This window comes from Pelodiscus sinensis, chromosome 9 (assembly GCF_052426305.1).
Source record: "Pelodiscus sinensis isolate ZL-2025 chromosome 9, ASM5242630v1, whole genome shotgun sequence".
Classification (NCBI taxonomy): domain Eukaryota; kingdom Metazoa; phylum Chordata; order Testudines; family Trionychidae; genus Pelodiscus; species Pelodiscus sinensis.
The window spans coordinates 42,974,377-42,993,680 of NC_143060.1; positions in this window are offsets into that span (position 1 = coordinate 42,974,377).

Genomic DNA, 19,304 nt, shown 5'->3' on the forward strand with positions numbered 1-19,304 from the left:
TAGATGTGCTGTAGCAAGAGGACATCAGGGATCATATTCAGAGAGACACATTATAGACCATGCTTATGTTCTTGTTCCTGTCCTACACCTGGTACAGGTTACTTCTCTCTCTGGTTCAGTAGTGCCAGTAAGCACATTGGGCATGTTTTAGCCAAGGCTCTGTCCACATTTTGCCCCTGCATCTCAAAGAATCTGTTCCCCATACAGGTAGCCTCCACAGGAGATTAAGGGGGTGCCTTATGCCCTATTACTCAATGGGGGAAACTGGGGAGATCTGTGTATGCATGAAAATGTGAATAGCAATTCCTCAAATCGTGAAGGTCTCCTGTAATCACATTGACTGCAGTGGGATTATTCATGTGCTCCTCCGTGGATGAGCTGTGGAATCTGACATATCTTGCTCGCTCTCTTTTTTTAAATAGTAACAGTGAGAGACTGACATAAGAAAATGTTAGTTTTATATATCCAATGATATAGTTTGGGATGTCAAAAGGGACAAGAGAAGGAAAATGTTATTAACTGAAATACAGGAATGAAGAGTGGGACAGTATGAGGCAAGGAGGATGCCAATGATGAGGATGCCAGTCTGTAATGGAGAAGAGTAGCCATTTTGTAGGGATTAGTTTGACAGTTTGTGCATTCTGATTAGCTGGGAAACTGAATTTTAGCAGAATTGTTTAACTCACTTTTAAACATAAACCATTTTTTATTTTAATACTGTTTATAAGCTAGCACATAGACAATCACACCTGTTCTTATGCCCATAAACTCAGGTATTTTAAGGCCTTGGGACACTCCCCCAGTGGATTACAGGCTCTACACACAATTAATTAATTTAAGAAAAATTGATGCTGGGGCTAAATTCTAGGTCTGCAACATCTGAAACAAAAGCTCTGTTATGGAGCAAGAGAAACAACTCCCTCCTCCCTTCCCCCGCTCCCCTGCCAGCTCCAGCCAGCTGAGTTTATGTTATGCTCAGTCTACACTGCTTTTACCATCAATAACTGTTTTAAGTTATATACAGTATTGTACCATTTTCAGACAGATAATTGTATTTGATGATCCATTCAGTTATACTGCAAGTATTACCAGAACTTAGGGCTGCCAAACATGGCAAGTAGATCATTACAGTACTTTGATATCACTTATTTTACACAGCCAAAACAAACATTACTGAGCTCCACAATTGTGGTTTACCAGATTTACTATTCAATTGCAGCATTTTAGGGCTTACTATGGCATATAAAAAGAATGCAATCACTTAGATGCTTGAAATTGAAATTATAGTGTTGCATTCATGATAATGTCCTGTTTTCAGGATCCGCTTTACACTGCCTGTAAGTAATAGAAGAGAAAGAAAAAAAAACAAATTATGAAAAAAAAATATTAAAACATTGGGAAAAATATTTCCTACACATTTGTGATTTGGACAAATCTGTAACATTTTGAGGAGAAACATAATGGGTGTTTCATAAATACTTAATACATTTTATGCATTTCAGTTTTTCAATGGGAGAGTGTTTCTCTTTTTGGAATGTCAAACAGGATGCAATTAAAATATATTTTAACTACATGAAAAGTTTACAACTTGAAAATCTAAAAGAAATCCTATACAAAAGTCTTCATTGATTGGTCTCACTGCTACTGGTTCCTGTAGGGCAGTGATCCCCAACCTTTTGGGACTGCCAGATGCCTTGGGTCGGGGGCCGCGCACGCGCCGCATGCCCGGGGGCAGGGCCACTCATGCGCTGTATGCCCGGAGCCAGCGGCATGCATACACTGTGTGCCCGGGGCAGGGCCGGTCCTGATCACTCAGCAGGCGCACATAAATGCCCCAGCGGGCACCATGGTGCCCGTGGGCACCGCATTGAGGACCACTGCTAGGGTCCCATTCCAGGTAAGGTCATGGAAGATACAGAAAGGAACTGATGATACTTCAGTTAAACTTATTTTAGAAGAATTAAAGCATAAGGCAGTTATAGGAAAGCGAAAGTGGCCAAATCCATTATTTTACTTACCCAGCTCCAATGCCATGTTGATGCTTTTTCTTTCGTAAAGATGACCTGGTTATGAAAATGTAAGGTATCCTGAATTTCAGATTAAGGTTTATAGGGCAGAGTGTCTGAAAAGGAACACAATAATGACAGTAAGAAGCATTAGGCCACTGGGACCCACCACACCTCCTAGCCTTCAGCAGATGCTAGCTCCAGCACTCGAGAAACTGGTAGTGGCTGATGAGCCACTTCCGAGGCATGGAGTTGGGGTGAGCGGGAATCGAACCCACAATCCCAGGCTCTGGAGAGAGAGATTGTTAAATTTTACTACTGGTTTCCTAGAAACCACTAAAAGGGCAACACGGGTCCAAATTTCAGCTCTGCTGTGTTTTTATTTAAAGCATAGTTGGCTGAATGAGTTTGGATAATTTGTTCTTCCATGACCACCATTTCAAGCAATTCTATTTGTCTTTTAATCGTGTCCTGCCATACGTAACACCAATTAAAGATCCTATGTTTTCTGATATCTCTATAACAATTGTGTATCATAGAATCATAGAGCTGGAAAAGACCTCAGAAGGTCATCAAGTCCAGCCCCTTGCTCTAGGCAGGACCAATCCCAACTAAATCAACCCAGCCAGGGCTTTGTCAAGCCGTGACTTAAACACCTCTATGGATGGAGACTCCACTACATTCCTAGGTAACCCATTCCAGTGATTCACCACTCTCCTAGTGAAATAGTTTTTCCTAGTATCCAACTGGACCTCTCCCACCGCAACTTGAGACCATTGTTCCTTGTTCTGCCATCCGTCACTACTGAGAACAGCCTTTCTCCATCCTCTTTGGAAGCTCCCTTCTGGAAGTTGAAAGCTGCTATCAAATCCCCCCTCACTCTTCGCTTCTGCAGACTACACAGACACAACTCCCTCAGCCTCTCTTCATAGATCATATGGTCCAGCCTCCTAATCATTTTGGTTGTCCTCCACTGGACCTCTCCAATACATCCACATCCTTTTTGTAGCGGGGGGCCGGAACTGGACACAATACTCCAGATGTGGCCTCACCAGAGCCAAATAAAGGGGAATAATGACATCTCTGGATCTGCTGGCAATGCTCCTCTTAATGCGCCCTAATATTTCATTAGCCTTCTTGGCTACCAGGGCACACTGTTGACTCATATCCAGCTTCTCATCCACTGTAACCCCCAGGCCCTTTTCTGCAGAACTACTTCTTAGCTGGTTGATTCCCAGGCTGTAACAATACTTGGGATTCTTCCGTCCCAAGTGCAGGACTCTGCACTTGTCCTTGTTGAACCTCATCAGATTTCTTGTGGCCCAATCCTCCAATTTGTCTAAGTCACTCTGGACCCTATCTCTGCCCTCAAGCATATCTACCTCTCCCCCTAGCTTAGTGTCATCCGCAAACTTGCTGAGGGTGCAATCCATCCCCTCATCCATGTCATTAATAAAGATATTGAACAAAACCGGTCCTAGAACAGAACCTTGGGGCACTCTGCTAGAAACCGACCGCCATCCTGACATCGAGCTGTTGATCACTACCCGCTGGACCTGGCCTTCTAGCCATCTTTCTATCCATCTTACCGTCCATTTATCCAATCCATAGTCCCTTAACTTGCTGGCAAGAATACTGTGGGGCTACGTCTACACTGGCCCCTTTTCCGAAAGGGCATGCTAATTTTAAACTTCAGAATAGGGAAATCCGCGGGGGATTTAAATATCCCCCGCGGGATTTAAATAAAGATGTCCGCCGCTTTTTTCCGGCTTGTAGATAAGCCGGAAAAGAGCGTCTAGACTGGCCCGATCCTCCGGAATAAAGCCCTACTTTGAAGTAGGAATAAGAGATCCTCCGGAATAGGGCTTTATTCTGGAGGATCGAGCCAGTCTAGACGCTCTTTTCTGGCTTATCTACAAGCCGGAAAAAAGCGGCGGACATGATATTTAAATCCCCCGCGGATTTCCCTATTCTGAAGTTTAAAATTAGCATGCCCCTTTCGGAAAAGGGGCCAGTGTAGACGTAGCCCGGGAGACTATATCAAAAGCCTTGCTAAAGTCAAGGTATATAACATCCACTGACTTTCCCATGTCCACAGAGCCAGTTACCTCATCATAGAAGCTAATCAGATTGGTCAGGCATGATTTGCCCTTTGTGAATCCATGCTGACTATTCCTAATCACTTTCCTCTCTTCCAAGTGCCTCAAAATGGATTCCTTAAGGATCCCTTCCATGATTTATCCAGGAATTGAGGTAAGACTGACCGGCCTATAGTTCCCTGGATCGTCCTTCTTCCCTTTTTTGAAGATAGGCACTAAATTTGCCTTTTTCCAATCATCCGGGATCTCTTCCGATCTCAATGACTTTTCAAAGGTAACAGCCAAAGGCTCCTCAATGACATTTGCCAAATCCCTCAGTATCCTCGGATGTATTAAGTCCGGACCCATGGATCTGTGTGTATTTAACTTTTCTAAATAGTTCCTAACCTGTTCTTGACTCACCAAGGGCTGTCCATCTTCATCCTATCTTGCGTCACTTGGCGCATTCGTCCGGAAGCCAACCTTGTCCGTGAATACAGAGGCAAAGAAAGCATTGAGTACTTCAGCTTTCCCCACATCATCTGTCACTTGGTTACCTCCTTCATCCAGTATGGGCCCTATACCCTCTCTGATCACCTTCTTCTTGTTAACATGCCTGTAGAAACCTTTTTGTTATCCTTCACATCCTTTGCCAGTCGCAATTCCACAAGGCCTGCAATCTGGAAGCTTCTCTCAGTTTCTTTTTTTCTCCAAAGAAAGCCTCATCTACCTGATTCGGTGGCCTGTAGTAGACATCAACCACAACATCACTGCTGTTGTTTGCATCTCTAAACTTAACCCATAGACTCTCAACAGGTTTTTCTCCCTCTATATCCTGGAGTTCAGAGCAATCATAGCGCTCTCTTAAGTACAGTGCAACTCCTCCTTTTCTCCCCTGCTTGTTCTTCCTAAACCCTTCCATGACAGCGCTCCAGTCATGCGAGTCATCCCACCAAGTCTCTGTTATCCCAATTAAATCATATTTCTTGGACTGGGCCAGGGCCTCCAGTTCTTCCTGTTTGTTGCCCAGACTTCTCGCGTTAGTGTACAAACTCCTCAGATAATCAATTGATCGCCCTATCTTCTCCATTCGAATCAGGGGTTCTCCTTTCTTGCTCGTTCCTCTTTGCATTTCTTCCCGGTATCCAACTTTCCTACTCCCCTCAGGGTTTTGGTCACTGTCCCCGAACGAACCTAGTTTAAAGCCCTCCTCGCTAGGTTTGCAAGCCTGCCCGTGAAGATGCTCCTTCCTCTCTTGGTTAGGTGGATCCCATCTCTTCCTAACAATCCTTGTGCCTGGAACAGAGTCCCATGGTCAAAGAAACCAAAGCCCTCCCGGCGACACCACCCGCACAACCATTCATTTACTTCCTCAATTTGACGATCCCTGTCTAGTCCTTTCCCTTCAACAGGGAGGATGGACGAGAACACCATTTGCGCTCCGAATTCTTGGATCCTTCTTCCCAGTGCTACATAACCCGCAGTAACCCACTCAAGGTCATTCTTGGCCATATCGTTAGTTCCCACATGGAGAAGCAGGAAGGGGTAGGGATCTGAAGGTTTGATCAGTTTGGTAAGCCTCTCGGTCACATCCTGAATTTGAGCTCCTGGTAAGCAGCACACCTCTCGAGATTCCAGGCCCAGACAGCAGATGGATGGTTCGGTCCCTCTTAGGAGGTAGTCCCCGACCACCACCACCCATCGTCTTCTTTTGGGGGTGGTGGCCGTGGAACACCCATCCCTAGGACTACGCATCCCATGCCTTCCAGTAGATGGTGTTCCCTTGTGGTTTCTTCCTTGTGAGGTCCCTTCCAAAGCATTCACCACTGCAGAGCCTGTAGAGAGAGCCTGAAAGTGATTACTTACCTCTATAGCATTGGTGGATTCCCGTGCTGGCCTTTTTTGCCTTCTAGAAGTTACATGCTGCCAGTTCTCTTCCTGGTCCTGTACTGCCCTCTCCAGCTCTTCTACCTGCCATGCTTGAAGGATTAAATGTTGCCTTCTATCGAAGAAGTCTTCATCCACTCTGATCGAGCATAGGGTCGACACTTGAGTCTCCAGTCCTCTAATTTTTTCCTCCAAAATGGCGACCAGCTTGCACTTCGTGCAGATGAAATCCCTTCTTTCTTTTGGGAGGAAGACAAACATGGCACACGCTGCACAGGTAACAACAGCAGACCTATCATCATCCATCCCTGCTGTCCTGGAGAAAGGATTTAGAAAGAAAGGCAAGAGAACCTCGCACCCTTCCCTCTCCCCTTCCCAACTCCCTCTCTAAACTCCCTGTTAGCACTCACCTGTTTGCATGCTCCTTGGTCGCTTGCTCACTGCATTATAAAGCCCTGGTCTGCCTGAAAGTCCCTCCCCTTACCAAGGCTCAGCCAATCAGCAGAGGCTTCTAGAATTCAAACATTAATTAGAAGCCAACAGTTTCCACCTGACACTCGCAGCACACAGCCCATGAAGGAGAGGGGGAGGAGTAAGGGGAAGTGAAAAAAAAGAAAAAGAAAGTCTTACTCACAAACACAAGGGAAAAAACAAACAAAAAAACCACACACCAACCCGCACTCACAACCACGAGCTCAGCACACAGCAACAAACCCCCATCACAACACACACTTCCCTCAAGAGTCCTGTATCTGCTTCTCTTCTACCTGGAGAACTCCCTCTCTAAAGCCTCACTCACAAACACAGGAGAAAAAACATACAAACAGAAAAACACACACCAACCCTCACTCACAAACACAAGCTCAGCACACAGTAAGAAAGCCCCAAACACAACACACACTTCCCTCAACAGTCCTGTATTTGCTTCTCCTTTACCTGAAGAACTCCCTCTCTAAACTCCCTGTTAGCACTCACCTGTGTACATTTGGATGTTCATTAGGGACGTCATTCAAGAAAACAACATGCTTGAGATGCAAACACATAGCCAATATTCATAACATCATATAATGGATTTAATGGATACATGGATTTAAATAGGAAAATGAAATTTGCATTCAATAACTTTTCCATTGATACCTTATATAGCATACAAGATATATTTCAATTTTGGTGACTGTATTTGTATAACTAATTATCTTCCTTTCTATACAGCATCAAGGGGTGTTTTACATTGTCACTGGTTTACTTAACTTTGTTATCAAGCATCCAGAGGAAAAAGGCCACCCTGCACTTGTTTTGGGTGGCATCAAAAGCTTATTTTTGTCTATACACATTAAATGCAGCGGTTGTAGGATTAGATAGGCAGTAAGCAGCTCAGACTCAGAACAACATAAGATTCTGGAGCATGTGAATAAAGAAATATAAGGGCCCTATTCTTATTTACAAAGATGTGTGTTTACACCACTCTGGCAGTGTGAAGGGGCCTTAGAGTGAGTGCAATTTACACAGGCATCCTTCATCCCACTGTGGCTGCTATGGAAGTCACAGAAGGAAACTGCATATCACTGAGAATAGAGCAAGATGACCCTGACAGTCCACCAGCCAGCACTTTATGGAGCTGTTATTGAGCTACTTAAGGAACTGTGGAAGACAAAAAAGTCACAAGTATGGGATTATTGACTTCAGATGAATAAATCACAAGAGTGAGGTCAGCAAAAGCGTACTATGTCAGAACAAACCTCATAACCAGCGAGCTACACGGAATGGTTGCCCCTTGTTTTGCCCCTTGCAAAGCTTCAAATATTGGATATCTCATTAGGAGAGAAAATAATGATAGGAGTTTGGTATTTCTTGAGTGCAATCCAGTTTATTTACAAAGCCCTGTTTCCCTCAATGCAGTGGGAACAAACACAAGACAGTTTTCTTCTGCAGAAATCAAAGTCTGCCTTTTTAATAAGTATTGTGCCCAAAAGCAACTCTGTTTCTTGGATTCCTCATAAGGTCATACACCACACTTCTTCCATTTTCTGCTGGCTTTCTCCATTCTTCCTTTCACACTCACACAGAATTGGCTGCAGCCCTTATTCTTTTAGGCTGTGTCCAGACTCAGGGGTTTTTTCCGAAAAAGTAGCCTTTTTCCGAAAAAACTTCACCTGCGTCTAGACTGCAGCCGCGTTCTTTCGAAATTAAATTGAAAGAACGCGGCTTTTCTTTCGACGGTGGTAAACCTCATTTTACGAGGAAAAATGCCTTTTTTCGAAAGTGCTCTTTCGAAAAAAGGCGTTCTTGAATGCAAACAGGGGTTTTTCAAAAGAGAGCATCCAGACTGCCTTTTGAAAAAGCGGCTTGCTTTTTCGAAAGTTCCGCTTGCAGTCTAGACGCTCTTTTTCAAAAGAGGCTTTTTCAAAAGTATCTTTCGAAAAAGCCTCTTTCGAAAGAGGCTTGCAGTCTAGACATAGCCTTAGTCAGGCATTGCTGGTTCATGTCTGAAGTGGGAGTTTCTTTTGTTTCAGCTCTCACCAAACAAAAGGCCATTTATTTATTCCATCAATTACCTGAAAATAAGTGGGGATAAGTACAGCCCTTGATTTTTAACAGGTCCATGATTGGTGGCTGTTTTCCACACCTTCCAGCATAACTATAAACACTGTAGAGTGTCTGTGATTGTAGACACTGTAGAGTGTCTGTGGAGTGTCTGTGTCCAGTGTAATCACTTGCTATAACATGCACTTATGTTCTTAAGAGACAGACACCTTAGAAATACCTAAAGTATACAGACAGACAGAGATCCTGTTTCACAAAGATACTTAGGCATTCAAATAACATTTTTAGGCATTGCTGCAATCCATGAAATTCCCTCTCAGCTGCTGCCTAACCCTGTAGTCATTAAAATTCACTCAACACCTAAGCTTTTGAAAATAAAATCCCTAAGTGCCTAAGTTGATGCCTCTGGGCATGTGCACTGTTGCTTCACTCTAGACTTCTGCACACCCATCTCCTGTGTGACCTGGCTAATAATATTAAAGCCAGCGGAAGATAGACCTTCCTCCTGCTAAATCATGTGCATGACCTTATTTGGTATAGGTGCTCAGAAACTGCCAAACTCCACACAAGGCAGCTGGGCTGTCCCCTCCCCTATAGCCTTTACCCAACAGTTAGTGTATGTCATGAGGCATAAGGGATCGGTCAGCAAAGGCTTCTCCAGCACTGTACCGGATCAGCTGATCGTCAGCACAGCGTGGTGGCCATGTTTATTTTAATGAAGCGGGATTTATTTAAATCCCTGCTTCTTTCCCTATGCTGGGTAAACTAGTTTACCCTTAGAGCACTCACATGGGATGTGGAATACCCCCTCAGCCTGACAAGGAGAACATGAGTCTGCAGCTTTCCAGGTGAGTGCCCTGACCAGTGGGCTATACAGTGATTTTTAGGCGTTCTGTGGCCCAATTAATATTTAATTTTTCAATTATTTCATTAAAGGGCAACAATTTTAATAAATTAAAGGAACCCCTCTCACCACCCCACAGTATCCCATAGCTGGTGGAGATAAATTTGTTATTTACACTACTTGGCTTTTCATTTTATGGTATTGTCCATGGAATCCTAGAAACAGAGCAAGAAACAGGGCAATTATTTGGTGGGGGAGGGGGAAAGTACTACTGTATTACAATCTGGTCGATCAAAGTCAAAATCACCTTAGCTTTTCCCATTCCTAGTTTTGCTGTAGCTGAATAACCGCTGTATTTGGGTACTTGTTTAACATTGATACAATGGGATTCGAGTGCCCCATCCTTCCAACCCACATTTTAACTGTATGTATGACACTTACAAGCTTATATCGAGACTGTAGGAGAAAGAAAGAGTCTGAAGCATGGGCTTGGTGCTTGAACCAAAGTAAGCAAGAGTTATACTATGATTAACAGACAGGCTGTCTCAAAAGCAAACGTTTGCCTGCAAGTCAGTGTCTCTCAGCACTAAAACTGTTAGCACTAAAAAAAGCACATGAGGTATGTAAATACATTCCATCAGGACAGTACAGGCACACCCGGCTGAGTACATGATAAAAAAGTTTAAAACAACAAGAGTGAAAGCATAACAAGGGGCAAGCGAATGCTTTAAAAAAAAGTACAAGGGGAGCTACCAAATGTGTCATTAGTACGTAAAATAATATCTAGAATGTGTATTATAGATTGTTCATTTCTATGTATAAATATTTGGGTATCTCAACTTAATTCTTTGGACGGCCTATGGGGCAATAGTGAAATCCATACTATCAACTGAGCCTTGTCCATTGTCCTGGGTACTAGCATGTAGGGGCTCAAAGGTCATCTGACTACCGACAACTATTGATGTACTTGGTTCGACAGTAAGCCTGACTCAGGTTCCTTCATATCTTATCTGAAACTGTGGTCTTTGGGGGCTTTTATGAAGTCTATTATGGTAGCAATCTGTGCAGAGCTGGTATGATATACTAAGGGGCTATGTCTACACTTGCATGATTTTCCGGAAATGCTTAAAACGGAACAGTTTTCCGTTATAAGTATTTCCGGAAAAAGAGCGTCTACATTGGCAGGATGCTTTTCCGGAAAAGCCCTTTTTCCGGAAAAGCGTCTGTGGCCAATGTAGACGCGCTTTTCCGGAAAAAAGCCCCGATCGCCATTTTCACGATCGGGGCTTTTTTGCGGAAAAGACTACTGTGCTGTCTACACTGGCCCTTTTCTGGAACACTTTTCCGGAAAAAGGACTTTTGCCTGAGCGGGAGCAACATAGTTTTTCCGGAAAAGCAGCTGATTTCTTCCAGTAGATCGTCAGTGCTTTTCCAGAAATTCAAGAGGCCAGTGTAGACAGCTTGCAGCTTATTCCCGACAAGCGGCTGTTTTTCCGGAATAAGTGGCCCAGTGTAGACACAGCCAGGGAGAATATAAAAATGCACACAGCCAAACATTTATATTTACAGACAGAGAAGACCTGTCAGAACGCCACACCAGTGAATCCTGAATTTACTGTATCACTGTCCTGAACTACTACAGTCTCTGAAATACATGTGATGGTCTCCTATGACAAAGGCCAGCCAGATGTCGTTTTTAGAGGTGGAATGCAGTATTTCCATTCTTAGGTTGTGCAGGAATCTCCATGCTTAGCAGTTAATTAGGAGCTGCTGAGAACTTTATCGGTCTTTCATCATTCAGGCTAAAATTTGGCATGTTTTCTCTCAGTGGATGAGTGAATGTTTTTGGTAATATTGAGTGAAAATTGATTTAGCTGTTTGTGAGAGAAAAAAGCAAGTACGAAATAAGCATCCCAATTGAAAAATCTGTGTGTGTGTGCACCCTTAACGCCCCACTCTGTAGTCAATATGATTTAGTGTTTTATTCCATAGGCATGTAGTACTTTTCAGTTTATACAACATAACATCATATAATCTATACAATCTTAGATATGCATTTATAGTGCAGTTTTAGTAGAATCAGGTGCATGATGTTTGCAAAGTTATTCAATATCAAGAGCTTTTTTTTTCAAAAGAAATCTACCTATCTACATATACTGCCTTGCAGGAAAGGAAGCCCTAGAGGTGACCAGTGTTCCCTCAGATTTATGACAGGATTCTGAATTAGTCTGAACCCTGAGTTAAATTTCACAAAAGTGTGAATCAAACCCACTTGAAGAGTTTACCAAAGCTGCATTACATTAGCTGGCTAGGTCCTTCACAAATCTAGTAGAAGCCAATTTTCTTTGACTCAGTGACTCTTGTTCAGATCCCAAAGGAACTTAGGGTACGTTTACACTACAGCGCTAATTCGAACTAACTTAGTTCGAATTAGTTAATTCGAACTAAGCTAATTCGAACTAACGCATCTAGAACTAAAAACTAGTTCGAATTAGCGTTTTGCTAATTCGAACTAGCATGTCCACATTAAGTGGACCCTGAACTGGGCTTAAGGATGGCAGGAAGCAGTGCTGGCAGGGCATCAGAGGAGGACTTAGAGCGTGGAGATGCTGTCTCAGGCTAGCCGAGGGCTGTGCTTAAAGGGTCCCGACCCCCACCCCGGACAGACAGTTCTCAGGGGTGCCCTGCTTGCAAACCAGTCCTGGCTTGGAGTGCCCCGAGTGCCCACACTGGGCACATCACAGCACTCGGCCATCAGCCCGGCTGCACTTGCCGCAGGCTGCCATCTGGGGAGAGGGAGCAATTGGGGGGCTGCAGGAGAGCTTCCACCCCCAGAAGCCCGCAGAGCCAGCCCAGTCCTCCCCATCGGGGGCTCGTACCCCATTCCTCCCTCACCTCCTTCCACTTATCCTTCCCTAGCCCCTTTTCTTGATGTACAAAATAAAGGACAATTGTGTTCAAAAATGGAATCTGTCTTTATTGAACAAAACTGGGGGAGCCTGGGAAAAGAAGGTGGGAGAGGGGAAGAGAGAGGGTGGGAGAGGGGAGGGCAACTACAATGATCAGGGGTTGGGAACAGGTCCCATATGAAGAGAGGCTAAAGAGACTGGAACTTTTCAGCTTAGAAAAGAGGTGACGGAGGAGGGACAGGATAGAGGTCTCTAAAAGCAGGAGTTGGGTGGAGAGGGTGCATACAGAAAAGTTCTTCATTAGTTCCCATAAAGAAGGACTAGAGGACACCAAAGGAAAGGAATGGGTAGCAGGCTTCAAACTAGTAACAGAAAGTTGTTCTTCACAAAGCAAAGAGTCAACCTGTGCAACTCCTTGCTGCAGGAGGCTGTGAAGGCTAGAACTAGAACAGAGTTTAAAGGGAAGTGAGATCAAGTGATGGAGGATGGGACCATGGAGTGCTATTAGCCAGGGGGTAGGAGTGGTGTCTCTGCCCAAGGTTTGTGGAAGGCTGGAGAGGGATGGCACGAGACAAATGGCTTGGTCACTGTCTTCGGTCCATCCCCTCCAGGGTCCCTAGGGTTGGCCGCTGTCAGCAGACTGGCTACTGGGCTAGATGGACCTTTGGTCTGACCCAGGACGGCCATTGTAATCTCAGGGCTCAGGGTCGGGGGTCTCAGTGGACCCCCTTGATTTTCATGCACACCTGCTCCTGGGTCGCCAGGCTGGCAGCTCTCCTGCCCTAGACGGCCACTTTCTTGTGCCTAGTGCGGAGATCGTGGACAAAGTCCACGATATCCGCACTAGCCCAGGCGGGTGCCCGCCTCTTGCGGTCCCGGGCAAGCTCCCGGGAGCCGCCAGCCTGGTCCCGGGAAGAGGAGGAGGGCTGGGGGGCATCGGGTGGCTGGCTCGAGCCGTGCCAGGTGTAGGGTCTGCTGGCTGGGTGCTGGTAGGCTTGCACCTGGCACGGGCAGTGTAGCCAGCCTGTGCCCCTTTAAGGGGTCCGGGGCCAGGAGGGGGGCAATAGAGTTTCCCTGGTGTTGGCCAGAGTGGCCACCAGGGAAACCTGGGGAGGGCTAGCCTCCCACTAGTTCGAATTAAGGGGCTACACAGCCCTTAATTCAAACTAGCTAGTTCGAACTAGGCTTAATCCTCGTAAAATGAGGTTTTCCTAGTTCGAACTAAGCGCTCCGCTAGTTCGAATTAAGTTCGAACTAGCGGAGCGCTAGTGTAGCGCCTATGAAAGTTAGTTCGAACTAACATCCGTTAGTTCGAACTAACTCTGTAGTATAGACATACCCTTAGACATTACAGTACAAATTTAAGAACTTCTAAGAAATCAGTTCAGATCACACAAAAGATTTTCTAAATACCTGAGAGATCCTGTATTAAAGAAGCCTCCATCACGCCCCAGAACCTAGCATCTTTACACAATTACTCTTCCTTAGTTGGGCTTCCTTACTAGGGCAGGGGGCTGGACTTGATGACCTTCTGAGGTCTCTTCCAGCTCTATGGTTCTATGATTCTATGACAGCAGCTCAGAAAAATGAAATAATGGAAAAATTAAATTCTTGATTGAGTTTTGATTTGCAAATGGAAAACTGAGTTTTTAGTTTTCCAGCAAAACAATTTCAAGAAAGCAGACATCATGAATTTTTTTTTTCAACAATCCAATTTCTCATTGGAAAAAATGTTTCATGGAAAAAATCTGACCACCTTCATCAGTGATTCCTCACACCCTGACAATTCTTTATCCCGTGATCCTGTATCTTCTTCCATCTGATGTTGTCATCTTAAGGGAGAAAGTGTTTTGCTACCCCCCATTTGGAGTCTCTGGTTGAAACTAGGCTGGCTATCCTCTCTGGAATCTTTCTAGAGACATATCACCTCTTCTCTGTCACACAGTGCTAGTCAACAACAGTGGAGACCCTAATTACTTTTAAAACACACACAAAAAAAGATGTTTAAAATGTGCAGTGGTTTACTGTCATTTGTAAGCAGATGTAGCGATTAGAATACCTTTCTACTGTATGCAGGAGTTCTCCTTTAATAACATCTGGCAGTAATAGACTGTATTCTGTAAATTGGCAGTGCAACTATGAGAGTTCTCAAAGAGTCCAGGCCCCTTTTCATTATTAGACAATTGTTCTAATTCAATTTAAAAAGCAATGGAAAGAAAATAAGAATGAAACTCAGAAGAAATTAGTACTTGTTGAAGATGTATAGAAATTTAAGAAAAAAGTCAAATAATAAAAACAATTTTTTTTTTCTTTCCAGGTAACTACTGACTTTGCTTCCTATCAAATCCCTAAAGTTGCATACTTTGGGCCACATTAAACAAAAATGACTTCCACAGACCTAAGTGAAATTATATTCTTTATTTTCATTTTGGAAGATGGCCACACAATGTGCCTTTTATTATCAACATACATAGCTAGCTACCAAAACACACCATGATTTTCCCATTAGCAACACAAAAGTGTGTCTGTGTTTAATAACTCACTATGTTCCAACATTTTCACTTAAGGTTAGCAGCTGCCTGGTCAGAACCTTGAGAGGGTGGAAAAAAGGAAAGTGAACAATACTGCACACAGCAAGAAACAAAATTAAGGAGTGATTTGTTTTTTCCTTTCTTTCTTTCTTTGTTTTGATTAGTGTTCTGAGTGTAGGGAGCTTTTCTTTCTGAACTAAGTTAAATATAAGAGAAATTAGCGAAGTGGTGACTGCATTCCTCTGAGTGCACTAGCAGAACATTTTCTTATTACACATAAAGAATCCTTATGAAAAAATGAAAGAAATGAAACACTTTTGAACATGTTGGGAATCATCTTCACTACCCTACCATATCAATTACCCCCTCATATTCTTCACTACAAAGCAATCGAGAAACATACAACAATGTATTACAATACCTATTCATTGTATTTCCCTCTAATGTTTGGATCCTTCATCTAGGCACTGTTTATTTTATATGATAGGCATAGTTTGGAAACACTTTGTTTCATCTTAAACCTTTTTTCCACACAAAAAATGCAGATTCAGCAACATCAAATGCTTTTGCAAATTCCTATCAGATTTGCCAAATTAATGTATTAAAAAAATAAAATCCTAAATAATTGAAATATTTCATTTAGACATTTTCTGAATTAAAATTTTGATTTTTTTAGTCCAAAATGAATGTTCATTGTAAACTTCCTTCCATTTTCCTTTTAAAAATCAAAAATGTTTTAAAATGATCAAAACCAAAATGAAATTCTGTAGACACAAAATATTTTAATAAAAATGTTTTTTCCAATATTCAGATTTTCCAAAAATTCTGACAAATTCATTTTCAATTTTACAGGAAATCTTTTTTCCAGGTTTGCAAGCAATAAAAACAAATTCATATATTTTGCACATCTCTAATTGTAGATTAATTTATATTTTATTACAATGACACAAGAGGTCACAATAACAGCAAAAGTCTCTATTTAAAATATTTTCATCTTTTTTTCCTTTCTTTTCTCTGATACCATTAGTATTATGGTTTCCCACTTCTAGAGTTTTTACTCTTTCATTTAATTTCGCTGATCGGTATTTGACATAAATAACACTACCATGAAAAGTAATATTTTATTTGCTGTTCAGACATATGCAGTTCACAGCATTGGACCACTATAAAATGTATTTCATAAGTTATTATCCAAGAGGAATTTAGTTTAACCTTGACACTAAATACGCATTCTTGTTTATGTGTCATGTATCTGTGGATAAGGTTCATATGGCTCCTCTGACAGCTGTCTCGTACATTCTTTAAGACAGTGGGAAAGCAAAAGTAAAATACAATAGGTTGAATTTGCTGGTCTATCAAGGTCAGATTGCACCATGAAAATGGGGCAAAGTGAATTTAAAGCAGTGGGAGCTTGCCCGGGACAATTACCCTAAGAAATCCCCCTGTGTAGGAGGAATCTCAGTATACCACCTACAGCACCAGAACTACTGCCCAACTCCACAAACTCCTGCACAAGGATTTTCCCAGAAGGGTAGACAGAGGCAAGTTAAGGATAAGTAAGGAAGAGAGAAAGTGTGAGGGAGCATGTTGTGGCGGGAAGGGGATATGTTCAGGGATCAAAGGAGAGGGCATTTTGCAGAGCCTTAGTCTGCCTCACCTGATTCTCAATAAGTAAAAGGCTTCTGAGAATCAGAGAAGTGATCAGTTCCCTGTCATGCTCTTTCCAATCCATCTCCACTGCACCCTGGAATCTAGCATGGTATTGGCAGGTTTTTGTAATGCTGATAGATTCCACATCACTACGGATATGTCTACACTACAGACTTATTTTGAAATATCTTATTTCAAAATAGTTAATTCTAAATAAGTTATTATGAAATAATGCATCTACACACAAAATGCATTTTGAAATAGCGTTTTGCTATTTCGAAATAGCACGTCCACACTGAGAGGACGCTGAATTGCGTTTAAGGCCAGCCAGAACCAGGTCCGGCAGGGCATCAGGTCAGGACTTAGCCTCAGACAGCAGCCACAGAAAGTATCTGAGGCCTGTGCTTAAAGGGACCCACCTCCTTCCCCCATTCTCCCCCCAGACAGCTGGTTCTCAGCTTTCCCTGCTTGCTTGCCTACCTTGATGAGGGACAGCAAAGCATTTTGTTTCTGTGTGCTATGGTTGCCCTCACTCGGGACACCACAGCACTCTGCAACATGGAGCCAGAGCTGCCCCTTGGCACTCTGGTGCTTCTCATGGACGCGTTGCTATGAGCCTGCCTGCACTTTCTGCAGGCTACCATCTGCGAGGTCCATTGGGGGGCTGGCAGTATCCAGGAGGCCCTGCGGGAGAACTTTCACCCTGAGAAGCACTAAGAGCCTCCCTGGTCTGCCCCACTGGGGACTTGTGCCTCATTCCTCCCTCTCATCCTTCCACTTACCCCTTCCTAATTCCCCTTCCTGATGTCAAATAAAATACATGTATTTTCATGAACACAAACTCTCTTTATTTAACAAAACTAGGGTGTGTGTGGGGGGGAGAGGATGAAACTCTGGTGAGACTGGGGAAAGGAGGCGGGAGTACACTGCACTATATGAAGTTTCCTAGATTACAGGTGTTCTCATTAAGACTATGAAGTCTCCCTCATGTTTTAGTATGATATAAAATAGAGTTTTTGTAAAAATCCTGCATGTCCAAATTGAATTAGACTACTAAAAACACAATTCACTTAATAGAATAGGGAACTGCAATACCTGGTTGTGGAATATTTGTGACTTGATCCATTTTTCTGAGCAGTTGTTGCCTAATTTACAAATACAGAATGTGAACGTTGACCTTAGGAAGTAAGTCATCAATGGCTGTTTTTCAAAATCAAGGCATTCATTTTCCAAGCACAATTTTATACGTGTAATACATTGTATTGACACTTAAATATGGGTCTCATTACCTGACTCATAGATACAGTCTGGTTGTTAGATGCTGAAATACTAGAATTTGCACTCAGAACTAATTATGAGGATACTTTTGTGGGGGAGAATTAATTGTTAGGAAAAAAATCAGAGAGCAGCTTGTAGTTTCTTTAAAAATCAGGTTCTAAGAGTCATGTGGTCTATATACTAGTGGGGGCCATTCTAGCTACAGGTGAACAAGGCAGCTGCCTCAGTCAGCAGATTTATCTTTCACAACCCTGTCATAATGGAAAGGCAACTAAATTCAGTTAGAATGGCATTTTGTCCCTGCCAGCCCAGCTGCAATACCACTCATTTAAATGTGGCTTGTCTGCCACTGTCCTGGTAAGGGGGGTGCCAGACCCAATTTGCCAAGGTTTGTGAGGACAGGAATGGCACACAGTAGGGATGGCACACTGTAGTTTTGCATAGGGCTATGCAGATTATTGAATGTACTGAAAACAGTTGCTGATGCAGACAATCATATCTCACAGCCTATGGGTGGGGGGAATGAAACTCTGGTGAGACTGGGGAAAGGAGAGAAGAGAGGGTGGGAGAGGGGAGGGGGAAACCTGGGAGGGGGGAGCTGGAAGGGAGAAGCAAGGGGAAGAAGGGGGAGAGGAAGCTCAGGGCTCAGGGTTGGGGGTATCACTGGACCAACTTGATTTTCATGCAAACATGCTTGTGGGTTCACATGTGGCCTTGGTGGCCAGGCTGACAGCTATCTGCCATAGACGGCCGTGTTCCTCCATCTAGTGCGGAGATAAGGGATGCTGGGGGCATCCCCCCAAACCTGAATAAAGTCCATGATCTCCACCCTGGACCAGGAAAGTGCCTGCCTTCTCCGGGCCCTGGCAGGCTCCTGGGAGCTGGCAGACTGTTCCTGGGGAGCTGTGGATGGCTGGCTGCCAGTGGCTTCCTGACTCATGTTTTGGGGTCACTGGGTCAGGAGCAGTGACTGCTGGCTCTGGGTTGGCAGGCTTGGAGCTGGCACAGGCACTGTGGGCACAGGCACTGTGGCCACAGTCAACCCCTTTAAGGGCTCCGGGGAGTGGGGAGGGAGAGGAGCATAGGCATGCGCACAGGGTGTGCCGGGTGTGCCCAGTCACACCCTAATGTTTCAAAGGGCCACCCTGGTGCACTGGGGAATGGACTCTGCACCAGGTTTGCCACTCATGCGTGGCCAAAACCAGCGGGTCTTAGTACCCAACGGAAACAGGTGGCAGGGAGCAGTATTGTCACTCTGCCTTTCAGGCAAGCGAGGTAAGTTTAAATCCTGAACGGAAATCCCAGTGCCAGGTTTAAACCTTGGGTCAGGAGCAGCACAGCTGGGCTTGGGTTGGGGGCAGGGTGGCTGGTCTGGGGCCGAGGCCAGGGTCAGGGTCGGGGGCAGCGCAGCTTGCCTGGGGAGGGGGGGCCCGGGGTCGGGGTCAGTGTGGCTGGCCTGGGGCGGAGGTAGGGGACAGTGTGGCTAGACTGGGGAGGGGGAGGCCGGGGTCAGGGGCAGCATGGCTTGCCTGGGTTGGGGGGGTCCCAGAGGCAGTGTGGCTGGCCCGGGGAGAGGG